The sequence below is a fragment of the Macrosteles quadrilineatus genome, unplaced genomic scaffold (genome assembly GCF_028750875.1).
Source record: "Macrosteles quadrilineatus isolate MER2022 unplaced genomic scaffold, UCM_ALF_1.0 Scaffold_8__2_contigs__length_117827958, whole genome shotgun sequence".
NCBI classification, from domain to species: Eukaryota; Metazoa; Arthropoda; class Insecta; order Hemiptera; family Cicadellidae; genus Macrosteles; species Macrosteles quadrilineatus.
The window spans coordinates 13800112-13822923 of NW_026542601.1; positions in this window are offsets into that span (position 1 = coordinate 13800112).

Here is a 22812-nt window from a genome sequence, read left to right on the forward strand (position 1 = left end):
TTTCCCACATTCCAGACCTTTTGCCTTAGCAACTTACCTCCACTTCCTCAACGTCGTGGACCTGTTTCCATCATTCCCTAATCGTTTTTAAGCATAGCGTTGTATTATTCCATAGTCAATTGACATTTCCCACACTCCAGACCCTTTGCCTTTGCAACTTCCCTTTCCTTCCTTAACGTCGTGGACCTGTTTCTATCATTCCCTAAGACTTTTAAGCATGGCGTAGTATAATTCCATAGTCACATGACATTTCCCACACTCAAGACCTTTTGCCTTTGCAGCTTACCTCCACTTCCTTTACGTCGTGGACCTGTTTCCATGATTCCCTAAGCCAACCACACGCTTAGCATGGCATTGTATAATTCCATAGGCACTTGACATTTCCCACATTCCAGACCTTTTGCCTTAGCAACTTACCTCCACTATGGAACCTATTTCCATCATTCTCTTATCGTTTTTAAGCATGGCGTTGTATTATTTTATAGTCATTTGACATTTCCCACACTCCAGAACCTTTGCATTTGCAACTTTCCTCCACTTCCTCTACGTGGTGGACCTGTTTCCATCATTCCCTAATCGTTTTTAAGCATGGCATTGTATAATTCCATAGGCACTTGACATTTCCCACATTCCAGACCTTTTGCCTTAGCAACTTACCTCCACTTCCTCAACGTCGTGGACCTGTTTCCATCATTCCCTAATCGTTTTTAAGCATAGCGTTGTATTATTCCATAGTCACTTGACATTTTCCCACACTCCAGATCCTTTGCCTTTGCAACTTCCCTTCAATTCCTCAACGTCGTGGACATGTTTCCATCATTCCCTAAGCCATATTTTTTGGAAAAAAACAGTTGTAAACTTGTATCAAAACAGTTGTTAACTTGTTTTAAAACTGTTAAAAAACTTGTATTAAAACAAGTTTTTCAATTGTTTTAATACAAGTTTTAAAACAAGTTTTTCAATTGTTTTAATACAAGTTTTCAATCGTTTTAAAACAAGTTTTTCAACTGTTTTAAAACAAGTTTTTTAACCGTTTTAAAACAAGTTTACATCTCTTTTATGTTTAATAAGGCTTAGGGAATGATGGAAACAGGTCTACGACGTATAGGAAATGGAGGGAAATTGCAAAGGCAAAAGGTGTGGAGTGTGGTAAATGACAAGTGACTATGGAATTATACAACGCTTTGCCTTAACCTTGCTTTAACCCCTTGTTAAATAATCTTGTATTTAATCCCCTTGTCATTAAATCAGAAGACATATAGTTTACAATGTAATATTGAATTTAACTTTGATTTAGTTAGACGACTTTATCGTAATATAGCCATTTTAGGGAAACTAATGTTTTGCAGTAAAGTCTCGGGAACTCCTTTATGATTACTGTTGTGTTTAAACTAAAAGATTTCATGTAAATAGTCCGTGACTATCTGGTGCTGCTACCTAGGAACTCATTGAACAACCATCTGCAGCGCTATCTGTTCGCAATCGGTGGCCTCAGCTTAAATACCGGTTTTTGACTCCTCAGTCGTCAAGCACAGATAGCCAAGAAGGCTAGGGCGTGTGTCACTTGGCCAGTGGCATTCGTCTGCTCGGGTTCGAATCCCGTCCTGTGTGGCAAATAATTGGTGACCTGTGTGTTTGTAGCGATATACTACAACCACTGGGGCATAGTGAGGTGTTCATAATCCTTGGTTTAGACATACACCTCGAAATCATCGGATTGGGCGAATCTTTTAGCTAAGTGGTTGTTAGTGTATCCTATGAACATACAGGTCACCAATGGCCGTTTTGCTATTTTTTTTTAATAACCTTTCTCTCTTTAGCGTTGTATTATTCCATAGTCACTTGACATTTTCCCACACTCCAGACCCTTTGCCTTTGCAACTTCCCTTCAATTCCTCAACGTCGTGGACATGTTTCCATCATTCCCTAAGCCATATTTTTTGGAAAAAAACAGTTGTAAACTTGTATCAAAACAGTTGTTAACTTGTTTTAAAACTGTTAAAAAACTTGTATTAAAACAAGTTTTTCAATTGTTTTAATACAAGTTTTAAAACAAGTTTTTCAATTGTTTTAATACAAGTTTTCAATCGTTTTAAAACAAGTTAACAAGAGTAGGAACTCATTGAACAACCATCTGAACAACCATCGGAAATGGAGGGAAATTGCAAAGGCAAAAGGTGTGGAGTGTGGTAAATGACAAGTGACTATGGAATTATACAACGCTTTGCCTTAACCTTGCTTTAACCCCTTTTAAAATAGGTTATTTTGAATAATAACACAATAAGAAAATAAATAAGAAAGATAAATCCCGGTATTTGTAGTAAACATTAAATAAAACTTAGTTTTTGTTGTAATTTTTCTGGTTTTCCCATACATTTTTATTTTCTGATAGCATTATTTGAAACTGAAATCTCATTAAATCAGAAGACATATAGTTTACAATGTAATATTGAATTTAACCTTGATTTAGTTAGACGAGGTTATTGTAATATAGCAATTTTAGGGAAACTAATGTTTTGCAGTAAAGTCTCGGGAACACATTTATGATCACTGTTGTGTTTAAACTAAAAGATTTCATGTAAATAGTCCGTGACTATCTGGTGCTGCTACCTAGGAACTCATAGCAGAAGTTGCAATTTACCTCCACTTCCTCTACTTCGTGCACTTGTTTCCATCATTCTCTTATCGTTTTTAAGCATGGCGTTGTATTTTTCTATAGTTACTTGACATTTCCCACACTCCAGAACCTTGGCCTTTGCAACTTCCCTCCACTTACTCTACGTCGTGGACCTGTTTCCATCATTCCCTAAGACTTTTTAAGCATGGCGTAGTAGAATTCCATAGTAGCTTGACATTAACAACACTCCAAACCCTTTGCCTTTGCAATTTACCTCCACTTCCTCTACGTCGTGGACCTATTTCCATCATTCCCTTATCGTTTTTAAGCATGGCGTTGTATTGTTCCATAGTCACTTAACATTTCCCACACTCCAGACCCTTTGCCTTTGCAACTTCCCTTTTCTTCCTCAACGTCGTGGACCTGTTTCCATCATTCCCTAAAACTTTTAAGCATGGCGTAGTTTAATTCCATAGTCACTTGACATTTTCCACACTCAAGACCTTCGGCCTTTGCAACTTACCTCTACTTCCTTTACGTCGTGGACCTGTTTCCATAATTCCCTAAGCCTATTTAAGCATGGCATTGTAAAATTCCATAGGCACTTGACATTTCCCACACTCCAGACCTTTTGCCTTAGCATTTTCCCTTCACTTCCTCAACGTCGTGGGCCTGTTTCCATCATTCCCTTAACCTTTCTAAGCATAAATTTGTATTATGCTATAGTTACTTGACATTTCCCATACTCCAGACCGTTTGCCTTTGCAACTTCCCTCCACTTCGTCTACGTCGTGGAGCTGTTTCCAGTATTCCCTAAGACTTTTTAAGCATGGCGTAGTAGAATTCCATAGTAGCTTGACATTAACCACACTCCAGACCCTTTGCCTTTGCAACTTACCTCCACTTCCTCTACGTCGTAGACCTATTTCCATCATTCCCTTATCGTTTTTAAGCTTGGCGTTGTATTATTTTATAGTCACTTGACATTTCCCACACTCCAGAACCTTTGCATTTGCAACTTTCCTCCACTTCCTCTACGTGGTGGACCTGTTTCCATCATTCCCTAATCGTTTTTAAGCATGGCATTGTATTATTCCATAGTCAATTGACATTTCCCACACTCCAGACCCTTTGCCTTTGCAACTTCCCTTTCCTTCCTTAACGTCGTGGACCTGTTTCTATCATTCCCTAAGACTTTTAAGCATGGCGTAGTATAATTCCATAGTCACATGACATTTCCCACACTCAAGACCTTTTGCCTTTGCAGCTTACCTCCACTTCCTTTACGTCGTGGACCTGTTTCCATGATTCCCTAAGCCAACCACACGCTTAGCATGGCATTGTATAATTCCATAGGCACTTGACATTTCCCACATTCCAGACCTTTTGCCTTAGCAACTTACCTCCACTATGGAACCTATTTCCATCATTCTCTTATCGTTTTTAAGCATGGCGTTGTATTATTTTATAGTCATTTGACATTTCCCACACTCCAGAACCTTTGCATTTGCAACTTTCCTCCACTTCCTCTACGTGGTGGACCTGTTTCCATCATTCCCTAATCGTTTTTAAGCATGGCATTGTATAATTCCATAGGCACTTGACATTTCCCACATTCCAGACCTTTTGCCTTAGCAACTTACCTCCACTTCCTCAACGTCGTGGACCTGTTTCCATCATTCCCTAATCGTTTTTAAGCATAGCGTTGTATTATTCCATAGTCACTTGACATTTTCCCACACTCCAGATCCTTTGCCTTTGCAACTTCCCTTCAATTCCTCAACGTCGTGGACATGTTTCCATCATTCCCTAAGCCATATTTTTTGGAAAAAAACAGTTGTAAACTTGTATCAAAACAGTTGTTAACTTGTTTTAAAACTGTTAAAAAACTTGTATTAAAACAAGTTTTTCAATTGTTTTAATACAAGTTTTAAAACAAGTTTTTCAATTGTTTTAATACAAGTTTTCAATCGTTTTAAAACAAGTTTTTCAACTGTTTTAAAACAAGTTTTTTAACCGTTTTAAAACAAGTTTACATCTCTTTTATGTTTAATAAGGCTTAGGGAATGATGGAAACAGGTCTACGACGTATAGGAAATGGAGGGAAATTGCAAAGGCAAAAGGTGTGGAGTGTGGTAAATGACAAGTGACTATGGAATTATACAACGCTTTGCCTTAACCTTGCTTTAACCCCTTGTTAAATAATCTTGTATTTAATCCCCTTGTCATTAAATCAGAAGACATATAGTTTACAATGTAATATTGAATTTAACTTTGATTTAGTTAGACGACTTTATCGTAATATAGCCATTTTAGGGAAACTAATGTTTTGCAGTAAAGTCTCGGGAACTCCTTTATGATTACTGTTGTGTTTAAACTAAAAGATTTCATGTAAATAGTCCGTGACTATCTGGTGCTGCTACCTAGGGACTCATTGAACAACCATCTGCAGCGCTATCTGTTCGCAATCGGTGGCCTCAGCTTAAATACCGGTTTTTGACTCCTCAGTCGTCAAGCACAGATAGCCAAGAAGGCTAGGGCGTGTGTCACTTGGCCAGTGGCATTCGTCTGCTCGGGTTCGAATCCCGTCCTGTGTGGCAAATAATTGGTGACCTGTGTGTTTGTAGCGATATACTACAACCACTGGGGCATAGTGAGGTGTTCATAATCCTTGGTTTAGACATACACCTCGAAATCATCGGATTGGGCGAATCTTTTAGCTAAGTGGTTGTTAGTGTATCCTATGAACATACAGGTCACCAATGGCCGTTTTGCTATTTTTTTTTAATAACCTTTCTCTCTTTATCCCTTAGACATTAATCGTTAATCATTTTAATCATCTTAATCGTTTTTAAGCATAGCGTTTTATTATTCCATAGTCACTTGACATTTTCCCACACTCCAGACCCTTTGCCTTTGCAACTTCCCTACAATTCCTCAACGTCGTGGACATGTTTCCATCATTCCCTAAGCCATATTTTTTGAAAAAAGACAGTTGTAAACTTGTATCAAAACAGTTGTTAACTTGTTTTAAAACTGTTAAAAAACTTGTATTAAAACAAGTTTTTCAATTGTTTTAATACAAGTTTTAAAACAAGTTTTTCAATTGTATTAATACAAGTTTTCAATTGTTTTAAAACAAGTTTTTTAACTGTTTAAAAATAAGTTTTTTAACCATTTCAAAACAAGTTTACATCTCTTTTATGTTTAATAAGGCTTAGGGAATGATGGAAACAGGTCTACGACGTATAGGAAATGGAGGGAAATTGCAAAGGCAAAAGGTGTGGAGTGTGGTAAATGACAAGTGACTATGGAATTATACAACGCTTTGCCTTAACCTTGCTTTAACCCCTTTTAAAATAGGTTATTTTGAATAATAACACAATAAGAAAATAAACAAGAAAGATAAATCCCGGTATTTGTAGTAAACATTAAATAAAACTTAGTTTTTGTTGTAATTTTTCTGGTTTTCCCATACATTTTTATTTTCTGATAGCATTATTTGAAACTGAAATCTCATTAAATCAGAAGACATATAGTTTACAATGTAATATTGAATTTAACCTTGATTTAGTTAGACGAGGTTATTGTAATATAGCAATTTTAGGGAAACTAATGTTTTGCAGTAAAGTCTCGGGAACACATTTATGATCACTGTTGTGTTTAAACTAAAAGATTTCATGTAAATAGTCCGTGACTATCTGGTGCTGCTACCTAGGAACTCATAGCAGAAGTTGCAATTTACCTCCACTTCCTCTACTTCGTGCACTTGTTTCCATCATTCTCTTATCGTTTTTAAGCATGGCGTTGTATTTTTCTATAGTTACTTGACATTTCCCACACTCCAGAACCTTGGCCTTTGCAACTTCCCTCCACTTACTCTACGTCGTGGACCTGTTTCCATCATTCCCTAAGACTTTTTAAGCATGGCGTAGTAGAATTCCATAGTAGCTTGACATTAACAACACTCCAAACCCTTTGCCTTTGCAATTTACCTCCACTTCCTCTACGTCGTGGACCTATTTCCATCATTCCCTTATCGTTTTTAAGCATGGCCTTGTATTGTTCCATAGTCACTTAACATTTCCCACACTCCAGACCCTTTGCCTTTGCAACTTCCCTTTTCTTCCTCAACGTCGTGGACCTGTTTCCATCATTCCCTAAAACTTTTAAGCATGGCGTAGTTTAATTCCATAGTCACTTGACATTTTCCACACTCAAGACCTTTTGCCTTTGCAACTTACCTCTACTTCCTTTACGTCGTGGACCTGTTTCCATAATTCCCTAAGCCTATTTAAGCATGGCATTGTAAAATTCCATAGGCACTTGACATTTCCCACACTCCAGACCTTTTGCCTTAGCATTTTCCCTTCACTTCCTCAACGTCGTGGGCCTGTTTCCATCATTCCCTTAACCTTTCTAAGCATAAATTTGTATTATGCTATAGTTACTTGACATTTCCCATACTCCAGACCGTTTGCCTTTGCAACTTCCCTCCACTTCGTCTACGTCGTGGAGCTGTTTCCAGTATACCCTAAGACTTTTTAAGCATGGCGTAGTAGAATTCCATAGTAGCTTGACATTAACCACATTCCAGAACCTTTGCATTTGCAACTTTCCTCCACTTCCTCTACGTGGTGGACCTGTTTCCATCATTCCCTAATCGTTTTTAAGCATGGCATTGTATTATTTTATAGTCACTTGACATTTCCCACACTCCAGAACCTTTGCATTTGCAACTTTCCTCCACTTCCTCTACGTGGTGGACCTGTTTCCATCATTCCCTAATCGTTTTTAAGCATGGCATTGTATTATTCCATAGTCAATTGACATTTCCCACACTCCAGACCCTTTGCCTTTGCAACTTCCCTTTCCTTCCTTAACGTCGTGGACCTGTTTCTATCATTCCCTAAGACTTTTAAGAATGGCGTAGTATAATTCCATAGTCACATGACATTTCCCACACTCAAGACCTTTTGCCTTTGCAGCTTACCTCCACTTCCTTTACGTCGTGGACCTGTTTCCATGATTCCCTAAGCCAACCACACGCTTAGCATGGCATTGTATAATTCCATAGGCACTTGACATTTCCCACATTCCAGACCTTTTGCCTTAGCAACTTACCTCCACTTCCTCAACGTCGTGGACCTGTTTCCATCATTCCCTAATCGTTTTTAAGCATAGCGTTGTATTATTCCATAGTCACTTGACATTTTCCCACACTCCAGACCCTTTGCCTTTGCAACTTCCCTTCAATTCCTCAACGTCGTGGACATGTTTCCATCATTCCCTAAGCCATATTTTTTGGAAAAAAACAGTTGTAAACTTGTATCAAAACAGTTGTTAACTTGTTTTAAAACTGTTAAAAAACTTGTATTAAAACAAGTTTTTCAATTGTTTTAATACAAGTTTTAAAACAAGTTTTTCAATTGTTTTAATACAAGTTTTCAATCGTTTTAAAACAAGTTTTTCAACTGTTTTAAAACAAGTTTTTTAACCGTTTTAAAACAAGTTTACATCTCTTTTATGTTTAATAAGGCTTAGGGAATGATGGAAACAGGTCTACGACGTATAGGAAATGGAGGGAAATTGCAAAGGCAAAAGGTGTGGAGTGTGGTAAATGACAAGTGACTATGGAATTATACAACGCTTTGCCTTAACCTTGCTTTAACCCCTTGTTAAATAATCTTGTATTTAATCCCCTTGTCATTAAATCAGAAGACATATAGTTTACAATGTAATATTGAATTTAACTTTGATTTAGTTAGACGACTTTATCGTAATATAGCCATTTTAGGGAAACTAATGTTTTGCAGTAAAGTCTCGGGAACTCCTTTATGATTACTGTTGTGTTTAAACTAAAAGATTTCATGTAAATAGTCCGTGACTATCTGGTGCTGCTACCTAGGAACTCATTGAACAACCATCTGCAGCGCTATCTGTTCGCAATCGGTGGCCTCAGCTTAAATACCGGTTTTTGACTCCTCAGTCGTCAAGCACAGATAGCCAAGAAGGCTAGGGCGTGTGTCACTTGGCCAGTGGCATTCGTCTGCTCGGGTTCGAATCCCGTCCTGTGTGGCAAATAATTGGTGACCTGTGTGTTTGTAGCGATATACTACAACCACTGGGGCATAGTGAGGTGTTCATAATCCTTGGTTTAGACATACACCTCGAAATCATCGGATTGGGCGAATCTTTTAGCTAAGTGGTTGTTAGTGTATCCTATGAACATACAGGTCACCAATGGCCGTTTTGCTATTTTTTTTTAATAACCTTCCTCTCTATATCCCTTAGACATTAATCGTTAATCATTTTAATCATCTTAATCGTTTTTAAGCATAGCGTTTTATTATTCCATAGTCACTTGACATTTTCCCACACTCCAGACCCTTTGCCTTTGCAACTTCCCTTCAATTCCTCAACGTCGTGGACATGTTTCCATCATTCCCTAAGCCATATTTTTTGAAAAAAAAAACAGTTGTAAACTTGTATCAAAACAGTTGTTAACTTGTTTTAAAACTGTTAAAAAACTTGTATTAAAACAAGTTTTTCAATTGTATTAATACAAGTTTTCAATTGTTTTAAAACAAGTTTTTTAACTGTTTAAAAATAAGTTTTTTAACCATTTCAAAACAAGTTTACATCTCTTTTATGTTTAATAAGGCTTATGGAATGATGGAAACAGGTCTACGACGTATAGGAAATGGAGGGAAATTGCAAAGGCAAAAGGTGTGGAGTGTGGTAAATGACAAGTGACTATGGAATTATACAACGCTTTGCCTTAACCTTGCTTTAACCCCTTTTAAAATAGGTTATTTTGAATAATAACACAATAAGAAAATAAATAAGAAAGATAAATCCCGGTATTTGTAGTAAACATTAAATAAAACTTAGTTTTTGTTGTAATTTTTCTGGTTTTCCCATACATTTTTATTTTCTGATAGCATTATTTGAAACTGAAATCTCATTAAATCAGAAGACATATAGTTTACAATGTAATATTGAATTTAACCTTGATTTAGTTAGACGAGGTTATTGTAATATAGCAATTTTAGGGAAACTAATGTTTTGCAGTAAAGTCTCGGGAACACATTTATGATCACTGTTGTGTTTAAACTAAAAGATTTCATGTAAATAGTCCGTGACTATCTGGTGCTGCTACCTAGGAACTCATAGCAGAAGTTGCAATTTACCTCCACTTCCTCTACTTCGTGCACTTGTTTCCATCATTCTCTTATCGTTTTTAAGCATGGCGTTGTATTTTTCTATAGTTACTTGACATTTCCCACACTCCAGAACCTTGGCCTTTGCAACTTCCCTCCACTTACTCTACGTCGTGGACCTGTTTCCATCATTCCCTAAGACTTTTTAAGCATGGCGTAGTAGAATTCCATAGTAGCTTGACATTAACAACACTCCAAACCCTTTGCCTTTGCAATTTACCTCCACTTCCTCTACGTCGTGGACCTATTTCCATCATTCCCTTATCGTTTTTAAGCATGGCGTTGTATTGTTCCATAGTCACTTAACATTTCCCACACTCCAGACCCTTTGCCTTTGCAACTTCCCTTTTCTTCCTCAACGTCGTGGACCTGTTTCCATCATTCCCTAAAACTTTTAAGCATGGCGTAGTTTAATTCCATAGTCACTTGACATTTTCCACACTCAAGACCTTCGGCCTTTGCAACTTACCTCTACTTCCTTTACGTCGTGGACCTGTTTCCATAATTCCCTAAGCCTATTTAAGCATGGCATTGTAAAATTCCATAGGCACTTGACATTTCCCACACTCCAGACCTTTTGCCTTAGCATTTTCCCTTCACTTCCTCAACGTCGTGGGCCTGTTTCCATCATTCCCTTAACCTTTCTAAGCATAAATTTGTATGTTATAGTTACTTGACATTTCCCATACTCCAGACCGTTTGCCTTTGCAACTTCCCTCCACTTCGTCTACGTCGTGGAGCTGTTTCCAGTATTCCCTAAGACTTTTTAAGCATGGCGTAGTAGAATTCCATAGTAGCTTGACATTAACCACACTCCAGACCCTTTGCCTTTGCAACTTACCTCCACTTCCTCTACGTCGTGGACCTATTTCCATCATTCCCTTATCGTTTTTAAGCTTGGCGTTGTATTATTTTATAGTCACTTGACATTTCCCACACTCCAGAACCTTTGCATTTGCAACTTTCCTCCACTTCCTCTACGTGGTGGACCTGTTTCCATCATTCCCTAATCGTTTTTAAGCATGGCATTGTATTATTCCATAGTCAATTGACATTTCCCACACTCCAGACCCTTTGCCTTTGCAACTTCCCTTTCCTTCCTTAACGTCGTGGACCTGTTTCTATCATTCCCTAAGACTTTTAAGCATGGCGTAGTATAATTCCATAGTCACATGACATTTCCCACACTCAAGACCTTTTGCCTTTGCAGCTTACCTCCACTTCCTTTACGTCGTGGACCTGTTTCCATGATTCCCTAAGCCAACCACACGCTTAGCATGGCATTGTATAATTCCATAGGCACTTGACATTTCCCACATTCCAGACCTTTTGCCTTAGCAACTTACCTCCACTATGGAACCTATTTCCATCATTCTCTTATCGTTTTTAAGCATGGCGTTGTATTATTTTATAGTCACTTGACATTTCCCACACTCCAGAACCTTTGCATTTGCAACTTTCCTCCACTTCCTCTACGTGGTGGACCTGTTTCCATCATTCCCTAATCGTTTTTAAGCATGGCATTGTATAATTCCATAGGCACTTGACATTTCCCACATTCCAGACCTTTTGCCTTAGCAACTTACCTCCACTTCCTCAACGTCGTGGACCTGTTTCCATCATTCCCTAATCGTTTTTAAGCATAGCGTTGTATTATTCCATAGTCACTTGACATTTTCCCACACTCCAGACCCTTTGCCTTTGCAACTTCCCTTCAATTCCTCAACGTCGTGGACATGTTTCCATCATTCCCTAAGCCATATTTTTTGGAAAAAAACAGTTGTAAACTTGTATCAAAACAGTTGTTAACTTGTTTTAAAACTGTTAAAAAACTTGTATTAAAACAAGTTTTTCAATTGTTTTAATACAAGTTTTAAAACAAGTTTTTCAATTGTTTTAATACAAGTTTTCAATCGTTTTAAAACAAGTTTTTCAACTGTTTTAAAACAAGTTTTTTAACCGTTTTAAAACAAGTTTACATATCTTTTATGTTTAATAAGGCTTAGGGAATGATGGAAACAGGTCTACGACGTATAGGAAATGGAGGGAAATTGCAAAGGCAAAAGGTGTGGAGTGTGGTAAATGACAAGTGACTATGGAATTATACAACGCTTTGCCTTAACCTTGCTTTAACCCCTTGTTAAATAATCTTGTATTTAATCCCCTTGTCATTAAATCAGAAGACATATAGTTTACAATGTAATATTGAATTTAACTTTGATTTAGTTAGACGACTTTATCGTAATATAGCCATTTTAGGGAAACTAATGTTTTGCAGTAAAGTCTCGGGAACTCCTTTATGATTACTGTTGTGTTTAAACTAAAAGATTTCATGTAAATAGTCCGTGACTATCTGGTGCTGCTACCTAGGAACTCATTGAACAACCATCTGCAGCGCTATCTGTTCGCAATCGGTGGCCTCAGCTTAAATACCGGTTTTTGACTCCTCAGTCGTCAAGCACAGATAGCCAAGAAGGCTAGGGCGTGTGTCACTTGGCCAGTGGCATTCGTCTGCTCGGGTTCGAATCCCGTCCTGTGTGGCAAATAATTGGTGACCTGTGTGTTTGTAGCGATATACTACAACCACTGGGGCATAGTGAGGTGTTCATAATCCTTGGTTTAGACATACACCTCGAAATCATCGGATTAGGCGAATCTTTTAGCTAAGTGGTTGTTAGTGTATCCTATGAACATACAGGTCACCAATGGCCGTTTTGCTATTTTTTTTTAATAACCTTTCTCTCTTTATCCCTTAGACATTAATCGTTAATCATTTTAATCATCTTAATCGTTTTTAAGCATAGCGTTTTATTATTCCATAGTCACTTGACATTTTCCCACACTCCAGACCCTTTGCCTTTGCAACTTCCCTACAATTCCTCAACGTCGTGGACATGTTTCCATCATTCCCTAAGCCATATTTTTTGAAAAAAAAACAGTTGTAAACTTGTATCAAAACAGTTGTTAACTTGTTTTAAAACTGTTAAAAAACTTGTATTAAAACAAGTTTTTCAATTGTTTTAATACAAGTTTTAAAACAAGTTTTTCAATTGTATTAATACAAGTTTTCAATTGTTTTAAAACAAGTTTTTTAACTGTTTAAAAATAAGTTTTTTAACCATTTCAAAACAAGTTTACATCTCTTTTATGTTTAATAAGGCTTAGGGAATGATGGAAACAGGTCTACGACGTATAGGAAATGGAGGGAAATTGCAAAGGCAAAAGGTGTGGAGTGTGGTAAATGACAAGTGACTATGGAATTATACAACGCTTTGCCTTAACCTTGCTTTAACCCCTTTTAAAATAGGTTATTTTGAATAATAACACAATAAGAAAATAAATAAGAAAGATAAATCCCGGTATTTGTAGTAAACATTAAATAAAACTTAGTTTTTGTTGTAATTTTTCTGGTTTTCCCATACATTTTTATTTTCTGATAGCATTATTTGAAACTGAAATCTCATTAAATCAGAAGACATATAGTTTACAATGTAATATTGAATTTAACCTTGATTTAGTTAGACGAGGTTATTGTAATATAGCAATTTTAGGGAAACTAATGTTTTGCAGTAAAGTCTCGGGAACACATTTATGATCACTGTTGTGTTTAAACTAAAAGATTTCATGTAAATAGTCCGTGACTATCTGGTGCTGCTACCTAGGAACTCATAGCAGAAGTTGCAATTTACCTCCACTTCCTCTACTTCGTGCACTTGTTACCATCATTCTCTTATCGTTTTTAAGCATGGCGTTGTATTTTTCTATAGTTACTTGACATTTCCCACACTCCAGAACCTTGGCCTTTGCAACTTCCCTCCACTTACTCTACGTCGTGGACCTGTTTCCATCATTCCCTAAGACTTTTTAAGCATGGCGTAGTAGAATTCCATAGTAGCTTGACATTAACAACACTCCAAACCCTTTGCCTTTGCAATTTACCTCCACTTCCTCTACGTCGTGGACCTATTTCCATCATTCCCTTATCGTTTTTAAGCATGGCGTTGTATTGTTCCATAGTCACTTAACATTTCCCACACTCCAGACCCTTTGCCTTTGCAACTTCCCTTTTCTTCCTTTACGTCGTGGACCTGTTTCCATAATTCCCTAAGCCTATTTAAGCATGGCATTGTAAAATTCCATAGGCACTTGACATTTCCCACACTCCAGACCTTTTGCCTTAGCATTTTCCCTTCACTTCCTCAACATCGTGGGCCTGTTTCCATCATTCCCTTAACCTTTCTAAGCATAAATTTGTATTATGCTATAGTTACTTGACATTTCCCATACTCCAGACCGTTTGCCTTTGCAACTTCCCTCCACTTCGTCTACGTCGTGAAGCTGTTTCCAGTATTCCCTAAGACTTTTTAAGCATGGCGTAGTAGAATTCCATAGTAGCTTGACATTAACCACACTCCAGACCCTTTGCCTTTGCAACTTACCTCCACTTCCTCTACGTCGTGGACCTATTTCCATCATTCCCTTATCGTTTTTAAGCATGGCGTTGTATTATTTTATAGTCACTTGACATTTCCCACACTCCAGAACCTTTGCATTTGCAACTTTCCTCCACTTCCTCTACGTGGTGGACCTGTTTCCATCATTCCCTAATCGTTTTTAAGCATGGCATTGTATTATTCCATAGTCAATTGACATTTCCCACACTCCAGACCCTTTGCCTTTGTAACTTCCCTTTCCTTCCTTAACGTCGTGGACCTGTTTCTATCATTCCCTAAGACTTTTAAGCATGGCGTAGTATAATTCCATAGTCACATGACATTTCCCAAACTCAAGACCTTTTGCCTTTGCAGCTTACCTCCACTTCCTTTACGTCGTGGACCTGTTTCCATGATTCCCTAAGCCAACCACACGCTTAGCATGGCATTGTATAATTCCATAGGCACTTGACATTTCCCACATTCCAGACCTTTTGCCTTAGCAACTTACCTCCACTTCCTCAACGTCGTGGACCTGTTTCCATCATTCCCTAATCGTTTTTAAGCATAGCGTTGTATTATTCCATAGTCACTTGACATTTTCCCACACTCCAGACCCTTTGCCTTTGCAACTTCCCTTCAATTCCTCAACGTCGTGGACATGTTTCCATCATTCCCTAAGCCATATTTTTTGGAAAAAAACAGTTGTAAACTTGTATCAAAACAGTTGTTAACTTGTTTTAAAACTGTTAAAAAACTTGTATTAAAACAAGTTTTTCAATCGTTTTAATACAAGTTTTAAAACAAGTTTTTCAATTGTTTTAATACAAGTTTTCAATCGTTTTAAAACAAGTTTTTCAACTGTTTTAAAACAAGTTTTTTAACCGTTTTAAAACAAGTTTACATCTCTTTTATGTTTAATAAGGCTTAGGGAATGATGGAAACAGGTCTACGACGTATAGGAAATGGAGGGAAATTGCAAAGGCAAAAGGTGTGGAGTGTGGTAAATGACAAGTGACTATGGAATTATACAACGCTTTGCCTTAACCTTGCTTTAACCCCTTGTTAAATAATCTTGTATTTAATCCCCTTGTCATTAAATCAGAAGACATATAGTTTACAATGTAATATTGAATTTAACTTTGATTTAGTTAGACGACTTTATCGTAATATAGCCATTTTAGGGAAACTAATGTTTTGCAGTAAAGTCTCGGGAACTCCTTTATGATTACTGTTGTGTTTAAACTAAAAGATTTCATGTAAATAGTCCGTGACTATCTGGTGCTGCTACCTAGGAACTCATTGAACAACCATCTGCAGCGCTATCTGTTCGCAATCGGTGGCCTCAGCTTAAATACCGGTTTTTGACTCCTCAGTCGTCAAGCACAGATAGCCAAGAAGGCTAGGGCGTGTGTCACTTGGCCAGTGGCATTCGTCTGCTCGGGTTCGAATCCCGTCCTGTGTGGCAAATAATTGGTGACCTGTGTGTTTGTAGCGATATACTACAACCACTGGGGCATAGTGAGGTGTTCATAATCCTTGGTTTAGACATACACCTCGAAATCATCGGATTGGGCGAATCTTTTAGCTAAGTGGTTGTTAGTGTATCCTATGAACATACAGGTCACCAATGGCCGTTTTGCTATTTTTTTTAATAACCTTCCTCAGCTTAAATACCGTTTTTAAGCATAGCGTTGTATTATTCCATAGTCACTTGACATTTTCCCACACTCCAGACCCTTTGCCTTTGCAACTTCCCTTCAATTCCTCAACGTCGTGGACATGTTTCCACCATTCCCTAAGCCATATTTTTTGGAAAAAAACAGTTGTAAATTTGTATCAAAACAGTTGTTAACTTGTTTTAAAACTGTTAAAAAACTTGTATTAAAACAAGTTTTTCAATTGTTTTAATACAAGTTTTAAAACAAGTTTTTCAATTGTTTTAATCCAAGTTTTCAATCGTTTTAAAACAAGTTTTTCAACTGTTTTAAAACAAGTTTTTTAACCGTTTTAAAACAAGTTTACATCTCTTTTATGTTTAATAAGGCTTAGGGAATGATGGAAACAGGTCTACGACGTATAGGAAATGGAGGGAAATTGCAAAGGCAAAAGGTGTGGAGTGTGGTAAATGACAAGTGACTATGGAATTATACAACGCTTTGCCTTAACCTTGCTTTAACCCCTTGTTAAATAATCTTGTATTTAATCCCCTTGTCATTAAATTAGAAGACATATAGTTTACAATGTAATATTGAATTTAACTTTGATTTAGTTAGACGACTTTATCGTAATATAGCCATTTTAGGGAAACTAATGTTTTGCAGTAAAGTCTCGGGAACTCCTTTATGATTACTGTTGTGTTTAAACTAAAAGATTTCATGTAAATAGTCCGTGACTATCTGGTGCTGCTACCTAGGAAATCATTGAACAACCATCTGCAGCGCTATCTGTTCGCAATCGGTGGCCTCAGCTTAAATACCGGTTTTTGACTACTCAGTCGTCAAGCACAGATAGCCAAGAAGGCTAGGGCGTGTGTCACTTGGCCAGTGGCATTCGTCTGCTCGGGTTAGAATCCCGTCCTGTGTGGCAAATAATTGGTGACCTGTGTGTTTGTAGCGATATACTACAACCACTGGGGCATAGTGAGGTGTTCATAATCCTTGGTTTAGACATACACCTCGAAATCATCGGATTGGGCGAATCTTTTAGCTAAGTGGTTGTTAGTGTATCCTATGAACATACAGGTCACCAATGGCCGTTTTGCTATTTTTTTTTAATAACCTTCCTCTCTATATCCCTTAAACATTAATCGTTAATCATTTTAATCATCTTAATCGTTTTTAAGCATAGCGTTTTATTATTCCATAGTCACTTGACATTTTCCCACACTCCAGACCCTTTGCCTTTGCAACTTCCCTTCAATTCCTCAACGTCGTGGACATGTTTCCATCATTCCCTAAGCCATATTTTTTGAAAAAAAAAACAGTTGTAAACTTGTATCAAAACAGTTGTTAACTTGTTTTAAAACTGTAAAAAAACTTGTATTAAAACAAGTTTTTCAATTGTTTTAATACAAGTTTTAAAACAAGTTTTTCAATTGTATTAATACAAGTTTTCAATTGTTTTAAAACAAGTTTTTTAACTGTTTAAAAATAAGTTTTTTATCCATTTCAAAACAAGTTTACATCTCTTTTATGTTTAATAAGGCTCAGGGAATGATGGAAACAGGTCTACGACGTATAGGAAATGGAGGGAAATTGCAAAGGCAAAAGGTGTGGAGTGTGGTAAATGACAAGTGACTATGGAATTATACAACGCTTTGCCTTAACCTTGCTTTAACCCCTTTTAAAATAGGTTATTTTGAATAATAACACAATAAGAAAATAAATAAGAAAGATAAATCCCTGTATTTGTAGTAAACATTAAATAAAACTTAGTTTTTGTTGTAATTTTTCTGGTTTTCCCATACATTTTTATTTTCTGATAGCATTATTTGAAACTGAAATCTCATTAAATCAGAAGACATATAGTTTACAATGTAATATTGAATTTAACCTTGATTTAGTTAGACGAGGTTATTGTAATATAGCAATTTTAGGGAAACTAATGTTTTGCAGTAAAGTCTCGGGAACACATTTATGATCACTGTTGTGTTTAAACTAAAAGATTTCATGTAAATAGTCCGTGACTATCTGGTGCTGCTACCTAGGAACTCATAGCAGAAGTTGCAATTTACCTCCACTTCCTCTACTTCGTGCACTTGTTTCCATCATTCTCTTATCGTTTTTAAGCATGGCGTTGTATTATTTTATAGTCACTGGACATTTCCCACACTCCAGAACCTTTGCATTTGCAACTTTCCTCCACTTCCTCTACGTCGTGGACCTGTTTCCATCATTCCCTAATCGTTTTTAAGCATGGCGTTGTATTGTTCCATAGTCACTTAACATTTCCCACACTCCAGACCCTTTGCCTTTGCAACTTCCCTTTTCTTCCTCAACGTCGTGGACCTGTTTCCATCATTCCCTAAAACTTTTAAGCATGGCGTAGTTTAATTCCATAGTCACTTGACATTTTCCACACTCAAGACCTTTTGCCTTTGCAACTTACCTCTACTTCCTTTACGTCGTGGACCTGTTTCCATAATTCCCTAAGCCTATTTAAGCATGGCATTGTAAAATTCCATAGGCACTTGACATTTCCCACACTCCAGACCTTTTGCCTTAGCATTTTCCCTTCACTTCCTCAACGTCGTGGGCCTGTTTCCATCATTCCCTTAACCTTTCTAAGCATAAATTTGTATTATGCTATAGTTACTTGACATTTCCCATACTCCAGACCGTTTGCCTTTGCAACTTCCCTCCACTTCGTCTACGTCGTGGAGCTGTTTCCAGTATTCCCTAAGACTTTTTAAGCATGGCGTGGTAGAATTCCATAGTAGCTTGACATTAACCACACTCCAGACCCTTTGCCTTTGCAACTTACCTCCACTTCCTCTACGTCGTGGACCTATTTCCATCATTCCCTTATCGTTTTTAAGCATGGCGTTGTATTATTTTATAGTCACTTGACATTTCCCACACTCCAGAACCTTTGCATTTGCAACTTTCCTCCACTTCCTCTACGTGGTGGACCTGTTTCCATCATTCCCTAATCGTTTTTAAGCATGGCATTGTATTATTCCATAGTCAATTGACATTTCCCACACTCCAGACCCTTTGCCTTTGCAACTTCCCTTTCCTTCCTTAACGTCGTGGACCTGTTTCTATCATTCCCTAAGACTTTTAAGCATGGCGTAGTATAATTCCATAGTCACATGACATTTCCCACACTCAAGACCTTTTGCCTTTGCAGCTTACCTCCACTTCCTTTACGTCGTGGACCTGTTTCCATGATTCCCTAAGCCAACCACACGCTTAGCATGGCATTGTATAATTCCATAGGCACTTGACATTTCCCACATTCCAGACCTTTTGCCTTAGCAACTTACCTCCACTTCCTCAACGTCGTGGACCTGTTTCCATCATTCCCTAATCGTTTTTAAGCATAGCGTTGTATTATTCCATAGTCACTTGACATTTTCCCACACTCCAGACCTTTTGCCTTTGCAACTTCCCTTCAATTCCTCAACGTCGTGGACATGTTTCCATCATTCCCTAAGCCATATTTTTTGGAAAAAAACAGTTGTAAACTTGTATCAAAACCGTTGTTAACTTGTTTTAAAACTGTTAAAAAACTTGTATTAAAACAAGTTTTTCAATCGTTTTAATACAAGTTTTAAAACAAGTTTTTCAATTGTTTTAATACAAGTTTTCAATCGTTTTAAAACAAGTTTTTCAACTGTTTTAAAACAAGTTTTTTAACCGTTTTAAAACAAGTTTACATCTCTTTTATGTTTAATAAGGCTTAGGGAATGATGGAAACAGGTCTACGACGTATAGGAAATGGAGGGAAATTGCAAAGGCAAAAGGTGTGGAGTGTGGTAAATGACAAGTGACTATGGAATTATACAACGCTTTGCCTTAACCTTGCTTTAACCCCTTGTTAAATAATCTTGTATTTAATCCCCTTGTCATTAAATCAGAAGACATATAGTTTACAATGTAATATTGAATTTAACTTTGATTTAGTTAGACGACTTTATCGTAATATAGCCATTTTAGGGAAACTAATGTTTTGCAGTAAAGTCTCGGGAACTCCTTTATGATTACTGTTGTGTTTAAACTAAAAGATTTCATGTAAATAGTCCGTGACTATCTGGTGCTGCTACCTAGGAACTCATTGAACAACCATCTGCAGCGCTATCTGTTCGCAATCGGTGGCCTTAGCTTAAATACCGGTTTTTGACTCCTCAGTCGTCAAGCACAGATAGCCAAGAAGGCTAGGGCGTGTGTCACTTGGCCAGTGGCATTCGTCTGCTCGGGTTCGAATCCCGTCCTGTGTGGCAAATAATTGGTGACCTGTGTGTTTGTAGCGATATACTACAACCACTGGGGCATAGTGAGGTGTTCATAATCCTTGGTTTAGACATACACCTCGAAATCATCGGATTGGGCGAATCTTTTAGCTAAGTGGTTGTTAGTGTATCCTATGAACATACAGGTCACCAATGGCCGTTTTGCTATTTTTTTTAATAACCTTCCTCTCTATATCCCTTAGACATTAATCGTTAATCATTTTAATCATCTTAATCGTTTTTAAGCATAGCGTTTTATTATTCCATAGTCACTTGACATTTTCCCACACTCCAGACCCTTTGCCTTTGCAACTTCCCTTCAATTCCTCAACGTCGTGGACATGTTTCCATCATTCCCTAAGCCATATTTTTTGAAAAAAAACAGTTGTAAACTTGTATCAAAACAGTTGTTAACTTGTTTTAAAACTGTTAAAAAACTTGTATTAAAACAAGTTTTTCAATTGTTTTAATACAAGTTTTAAAACAAGTTTTTCAATTGTATTAATACAAGTTTTCAATTGTTTTAAAACAAGTTTTTTAACTGTTTAAAAATAAGTTTTTTAACCATTTCAAAACAAGTTTACATCTCTTTTATGTTTAATAAGGCTTAGGGAATGATGGAAACAGGTCTACGACGTATAGGAAATGGAGGGAAATTGCAAAGGCAAAAGGTGTGGAGTGTGGTAAATGACAAGTGACTATGGAATTATACAACGCTTTGCCTTAACCTTGCTTTAACCCCTTTTAAAATAGGTTATTTTGAATAATAACACAATAAGAAAATAAATAAGAAAGATAAATCCCGGTATTTGTAGTAAACATTAAATAAAACTTAGTTTTTGTTGTAATTTTTCTGGTTTTCCCATACATTTTTATTTTCTGATAGCATTATTTGAAACTGAAATCTCATTAAATCAGAAGACATATAGTTTACAATGTAATATTGAATTTAACCTTGATTTAGTTAGACGAGGTTATTGTAATATAGCAATTTTAGGGAAACTAATGTTTTGCAGTAAAGTCTCGGGAACACATTTATGATCACTGTTGTGTTTAAACTAAAAGATTTCATGTAAATAGTCCGTGACTATCTGGTGCTGCTACCTAGGAACTCATAGCAGAAGTTGCAATTTACCTCCACTTCCTCTACTTCGTGCACTTGTTTCCATCATTCTCTTATCGTTTTTAAGCATGGCGTTGTATTATTTTATAGTCACTGGACATTTCCCACACTCCAGAACCTTTGCATTTGCAACTTTCCTCCACTTCCTCTACGTCGTGGACATGTTTCCATCATTCCCTAATCGTTTTTAAGCATGGCGTTGTATTGTTCCATAGTCACTTAACATTTCCCACACTCCAGACCCTTTGCCTTTGCAACTTCCCTTTTCTTCCTCAACGTCGTGGACCTGTTTCCATCATTCCCTAAAACTTTTAAGCATGGCGTAGTTTAATTCCATAGTCACTTGACATTTTCCACACTCAAGACCTTTTGCCTTTGCAACTTACCTCTACTTCCTTTACGTCGTGGACCTGTTTCCATAATTCCCTAAGCCTATTTAAGCATGGCATTGTAAAATTCCATAGGCACTTGACATTTCCCACACTCCAGACCTTTTGCCTTAGCATTTTCCCTTCACTTCCTCAACGTCGTGGGCCTGTTTCCATCATTCCCTTAACCTTTCTAAGCATAAATTTGTATTATGCTATAGTTACTTGACATTTCCCATACTCCAGACCGTTTGCCTTTGCAACTTCCCTCCACTTCGTCTACGTCGTGGAGCTGTTTCCAGTATTCCCTAAGACTTTTTAAGCATGGCGTAGTAGAATTCCATAGTAGCTTGACATTAACCACACTCCAGACCCTTTGCCTTTGCAACTTACCTCCACTTCCTCTACGTCGTGGACCTATTTCCATCATTCCCTTATCGTTTTTAAGCATGGCGTTGTATTATTTTATAGTCACTTGACATTTCCCACACTCCAGAACCTTTGCATTTGCAACTTTCCTCCACTTCCTCTACGTGGTGGACCTGTTTCCATCATTCCCTAATCGTTTTTAAGCATGGCATTGTATTATTCCATAGTCAATTGACATTTCCCACACTCCAGACCCTTTGCCTTTGCAACTTCCCTTTCCTTCCTTAACGTCGTGGACCTGTTTCTATCATTCCCTAAGACTTTTAAGCATGGCGTAGTATAATTCCATAGTCACATGACATTTCCCACACTCAAGACCTTTTGCCTTTGCAGCTTACCTCCACTTCCTTTACGTCGTGGACCTGTTTCCATGATTCCCTAAGCCAACCACACGCTTAGCATGGCATTGTATAATTCCATAGGCACTTGACATTTCCCACATTCCAGACCTTTTGCCTTAGCAACTTACCTCCACTTCCTCAACGTCGTGGACCTGTTTCCATCATTCCCTAATCGTTTTTAAGCATAGCGTTGTATTATTCCATAGTCACTTGACATTTTCCCACACTCCAGACCTTTTGCCTTTGCAACTTCCCTTCAATTCCTCAACGTCGTGGACATGTTTCCATCATTCCCTAAGCCATATTTTTTGGAAAAAAACAG